Raw genomic sequence first — 6,000 nt, 5'->3', positions numbered from 1 at the left:
TATAGATCTCTTACTTTGGTGCAGACAGTGAAGTCAGTTGGAAACTGGATCCTCGCCTCGATCCCCAAACATCACCTGCATGACCCATCCAGTCCAGGTGGGGTCCACTTTGGACAGACGGGTATTTTTAAGTTGTGAAAGGACTTCTTGTTTCTGAGCATTGACACAAATGTGCACATGTTTGAGAGCCATCATTCTTGTGTGACCAGTTTAAAGCCATCAGCAACCCGTTTATGTGTTGTCCACATGACTTTTTCAGTGGCAATCGATTCAAAACAGACGGATTAATTGAATGTATCCAGTTTAAATACAGCTGGGTTTTCTGATTATATCATAAAAGTCTGGCTGATGATGATGGAAATCCTTAAAACTCTTTGTTTGTGAAGGAAATCAAAGTTAAAGGTTATTGTGTTGTGGTTTTTGGAGCCAATGACTTGGATCATGGTTGCAGGCATGCGGATGGTTTTAAGTTCCTCAGAAAGTTGTCAGGATAACTCCAAATATTGGTCTTAAGTGTATTGTTTGCCCGGGCTTCTGAAGCTTTAGTTTTAACCAAAAACGGGCTGTAAACTCCATCAAACTCTAAAATGATTAAAAACATGCAGATTAGTTTAAAGTGTACGCGGTTGGAGGTTTCATGTGTGCATGCTCGGTGGAACATGAGCAGCCTGAACAAACGCGACGCGCGGAGCTGTGAACTGTTGTCATCTGGAGTGAATAAACTCATCCAATTAGCCCATCTCGTGTCACATCACCAGTAAAGACCACCGGTGAAATTTGAAAAGCTGCTCTGCTTTTTCCGAGGGAGCCCCGACTTCGTGCTCAGACGCGGACTCCAGCGCCCCCCGGTGGACGTTCTCCGCCACTGCAAGTGGATGGAAATGTGGGCCCAACAAATGTTGAGATGTTTGACCGCAGCGTCGCAGAGGCCCCGGCTGCACGACCCGAACCTCAGATGGACCAATAAATACACGACTTTACTCGATTTGACACAATATTTACCATGCGGTATATTATCAGAGCTGAAATGGTCAAAACAGACTTAACTGGGTTGCTTTGGAAACAGCGCAAATTATGGTATTAATGTTTTGGCGTACATGCATTTGGATCAAAACAATTATTTCAGCTCGAAATGTTTTATTTCTCCCTTTTTTCCACCTTAACAAATAAAACACGGAGTCTGAGATGTTGATAATTCGTTACAGCCTCCTTTGCGAACGTGCTCGGCAGCTCACTGTCCACGTTAGGGAATAAAATTATGTCAAAGTGGAAAATGCTTTTAACAATTTATGGCTGCAGCGTGTCGACGGTGGCGCTATCAGACAGAGACGCAGGTAAATTAGGCTGTTTCTATCTGCGTATTTAAACATGGTTGGGTTCCACATTCAAATATGTTAAATTGTGCGGTTATTATTATTATTATTATTATTATTATTATTATTATTATTATTATTATTATTATTATTATTATTATTATTATTATTATTATTTTTATGACTGTATCTCCAGGCGTGGTAATACGGCTCGGCAGTAATAGTGACAGTATATTGAATCCTGACGGGCGTCGGGTGTGAGGATTATGAATCCAGCAGCAGAATTGTCCAGCAGTCATCGGAGTGTGGAAATGAAGTTGGATCCAGGAAATCTTTTCCTCAGCTGGGGAGGGAAGTCTGCGCGGCCTCTCCGCAGAGAGCTCGCTGATAAATCATGCCGTTTAATGAACATCAATGTTTAAGAAAAGGGTGGGTGGGGGTGGGGGGGTTAAGCATGCAGAGGCCCGGCTCTATAATTAGATTAAGCGGGTGGGGGGGGCTGGTGTTACTGCGGTAATGACTGACTGCTATCATGACAGAGACTTTCTAATGGGCTCTGAAGAGCTGCCCCACTACCAGAACCTTTCAGACCATTAACACCGAGGGTGGGTGGGGCGGGACGATGGTGGGGGGGCGGGGCATGGTGGAGGGGGGGGTGTTCAGGTCCAGAAGACTATGATTTTCTTTACACTTATCCACAGTTTAAGATAAGATGAATCTTTATCGTCTCCCTTAGGAGAAATTTGTCTTGGACACGAGAGGCACAGGCGACAATCACACTCCAATAAACATAGAAACATAACCCCAAAGTCTTTACCCACATATACAATCAAACCATACTACAGTTAACACACATCAATTCCCACTCCCAGTTCCCAGAAAACCTATTACACAACACCCCTGAGTAGAAGAAAAAAATATTTTATATAAAGTTTCTCTGGAACAAAACAGTCCAGATGCAAAGAAATACTTTCACCTTTGATTTCAGAAGATTCATGAAAATATTAAGGAATTAAACATTTTTAATGTGAGGTTCCATCATTTTTCAATTCAATTCAATTCAATTCAATTCAATTCAATTCAATTCAATTCAATTCAATTATGATCGATTATTACAACAGAAGTTGTCTCTACGATCTTTCCAGGGACCCAGAACATGACCCTCGAGCAATTATTACATATACCTAATATAAGCAATGGCAGGTAAAAACTTCCCTAGTGGGAGAAAAACCTTAATCCAAATAGTGGCAAGAAAAACTCCCCTTTAGGAGGGAAGAAACCTTGAAACCCTAAGGGGGGACCCTCCTGCCGGACTTACCATACCATAATACCGCCTAAAACATGTTTGACACATTTTCTGGTCTTCTTTGAGTCTTTGCATCTTCATGCGTGTCTCGTCCCCTCATTCTGATTGAAGGTCGTCTTGGTTTCATCTGTCCGAAGAGTCCGATCACAGAACCTGGGGAAGCCTTTTTAGATGTTTCCTGGCAAACTCAGCTCTTCCCAGCCGCTCAGAGACATTTTAAACACGTCCCCTCGCACGCTTGGATGTTGTCTCCGTGGTATTCCTGGGATCCTTCCCGTTCTTGAATGTTACCAGTGCTTTGAAACCTCCTGGAAACCTTCTCATGGTTACATTTACTCTTGATGTTGACAATGATACTCCTTTTTTTCCCAGAGTATTTTTGATTTCTGTTGATGTTGCAAGATTTCTTTCTTCACCAAGGAAAGGCTTCTGAGATCATTCTTTTTTCTTGTCTGTCGTGGACCTCCAGGCCTTTTGATTTTATTGAGTGCTTTCTCTCTTTTTTTTAGGAATAAACTGCTGATTTTGCCACTTGAAAGGTTTGTGAAATCTCTCTAGCAGATTTAGGTTGTTATTTTTAGTGTATTGATGGCCTCCTGTGTTGAGATCGTCTTGGGATTCATATTAGCAGCTGCATTCAGACTGCTGATACATAACAACTGAATACCTGAAATCAGCTCCAGACATTTGATCTGCTCATTTATGGAAACCAGCCCACATACTTTAAAATCCCCCAAAAATGCTTACAGTGGCTTCAATTCTTAAATGGTAAATGTAATATTACTGCGAAACCTCTTGAGTTGAAGCTGAAAGTTTGAAAGAAACAAGTTGAGAAGAAGTTCTGCTCTAAGGTGGGGTTATCTTACGAGATTGACCTCTGATATCTGGAAGGTAAAATCTTATTAGTTATGGATTATACAGTGAAACTAAGCTCTCATTGGATGGCAATAAATGTGGTCAAGTTCATACAAGGTCAATATTACCAGACTGAGTCTTTCCGGTACATCTTAGTGGCAGATCTCTGCTGCTCATCTAAAGTCACAACTCGGCTTTGCCAATACTTGTGCGAATCGCAGTTTGCCTGCGCCCGTCTGTGTGTGTGTGTGTGTGTGTGTGTGTGTGTGCGGGGTGGGGTTATTAAGTTTTATGTTTTATGTAAAGCGCTTTGCATTGCATTTCTTATTTTGTATGAAAAGTGTTTAACAAAGTTTGATTTGATTGGATTTGATGTTTGGCAAAGTGACATGGGTTATAATGATCTAAAACAGGACAGTCTAAAGGAGCCGAGAGATCGTAAAAAATTTAAAGATTATATGTTGAGGTTATTTTCATATAAAAGTTGTCTAATCATTGTCTAAAGGTGTATTTACAGTAGGGAGCAGACAGGTTTGATGATTAGCAGTCTATTTTGGACATTTTTAATACTGGAGCAATGGAAAATATCTTTACTGACACACGCACACACACACACACACACACACACACACACACACACACACACACACACACACACACACACACACACACACACACACACACACACACACACACACACACTTTACGATTTGCTCATCAACGTCGTTACACAAGGAGAATTCATTGCACAAACAACGTCAGTTCCCTCGAGCCGCCGCTAGATGGCAGTAAAGAGAGAAATCTACCATGACTGATGAAAGATGCTCCTCCACGGTGATCTGTGTTAAAATTTACATTTTGTACTGAAGAGAAAATAAAGTTGACATTCTACTTTGACTGTGTGTTTTTTGTAACCATGATGCATATGAAATGGGTAGATTGTTATACCTCATTTCACAGCTGCCTCGTATATGATCTAGAACCGAGGCTTTTGGGGAAATGTGTGCAGCTGTAAAGTTCAGTTTTAACAGAAGCTCCTTTGATCCAGGGTCATGATGGTGGATCCAGTTTAAAATCCTGTTTAGTTGGTATTTTATTGAAGTTTTGCCATTTTGATTATTCAATGTATTTACAACTAAATAACTGACACGGATGGTGCCCTATAATTGCAAAATAATTGGATCCTTTTGCTATTTTGTGATTGTGCCACCTTTCAGAAATAGAAATAAGGGATGTCCCGATTTCAGCAGCGCAGGCGCCAAAAAAAGGGACATCCCCAAAACTTCTAAAATGCATAGAAATGTATTTATTTTATATGAAAAAACAAAATGCTTTGATTTAAAGTTTAAAGTGCTTTAATAGCATTGAACTTGCATGACTGTACAGACAGCCAACCATACTAGCAACTGAAATATCCTCCTATGCTCTGTATGTCCACATCAGCCAAGATGTACTGTATGCAGGTAAATATAAATATAACCTACAGGTGAAGGTCTGAAAATTAGAATATGGTGGAAAAGTTAATTTATTTCAATAATTCAACTTAAAAGGTGAAACTTATATATTACATAGTCTCATTACATGCAAAGCAAGATATTTTAAGCCTTTAATTGTTATAATTTTGATGATTTGAATTGTTTATTGATTTCATAAAATATTGTTTTTTTTTTAGATTTTTCATTTGGGGTTTTCATAAACTGTGGGCCATAATCATCAAAATTATAACAAATAAACGCTTGAAATATCTCCCTTTGCATGTAGTGGGAAATAATTGATTTGTTTCACCTTTAGTTGAATTTACTGAAACAAATGAAGTTTTGCAATATATTCTAATTTTCCGACCTTCACCTGTATATTATGACATCAATAAATAACAGAGAGCGCACCAACATATGTTGTTGTCTTTAATATACCCTGTCCTTTGTTCATTATTGTTAGTTCGTTGTTCATATGTGTGGATGTGTGACAGACATGCATGGGACAATTGTGAAATACGGATTAAACTGTGTTCTGTATTGGTTCAATACGGAACGCAACTTTTAATTCCCAATTACGTAACAATTTAGTATTTCAAAGGACGGGTGGCGACCCTGTCTGCAGCAGGACCTCCCATTACAAATGTTGTCTTGGTGGGGACATCAGGAATGACTGCAAGGTTTAACCAGCCAACCCGCATCCAGTCTCAGCAGTCTGTTAGCACCATTAACAGCACTGCAAAAACTGTGGATAACTGTGCTCTGTTAAGTCTTCATTCACAGTTCAGAAGGCAAGACAGTGCAAAAGCTAGCCATTGGCTGTGCCAGCCATCAATCAAAAACCCACGCTCCTAATTGTACATTAATTTGTTCTTTTCTACAATTTTACCTGATGAGTTTTATAAACAAAGTTGTCATAAGTCTGGAAACCAAACACAGGCTGTAAATCTGTTTATTTCTGCTACAAAGTTGGACCTTTTAACATGGAAGTCACTAGACTGGGCCTCAGATTCAGTCTGCAACGTCCCTCAACAAGAGCACCAACTAAACC

Source organism: Cololabis saira, chromosome 17 (assembly GCF_033807715.1).
Source record: "Cololabis saira isolate AMF1-May2022 chromosome 17, fColSai1.1, whole genome shotgun sequence".
In the NCBI taxonomy this organism is placed as follows: domain Eukaryota; kingdom Metazoa; phylum Chordata; class Actinopteri; order Beloniformes; family Belonidae; genus Cololabis; species Cololabis saira.
The sequence above is the reverse complement of the archived record's forward strand: the minus strand, read 5'-3'. Positions refer to the sequence as shown.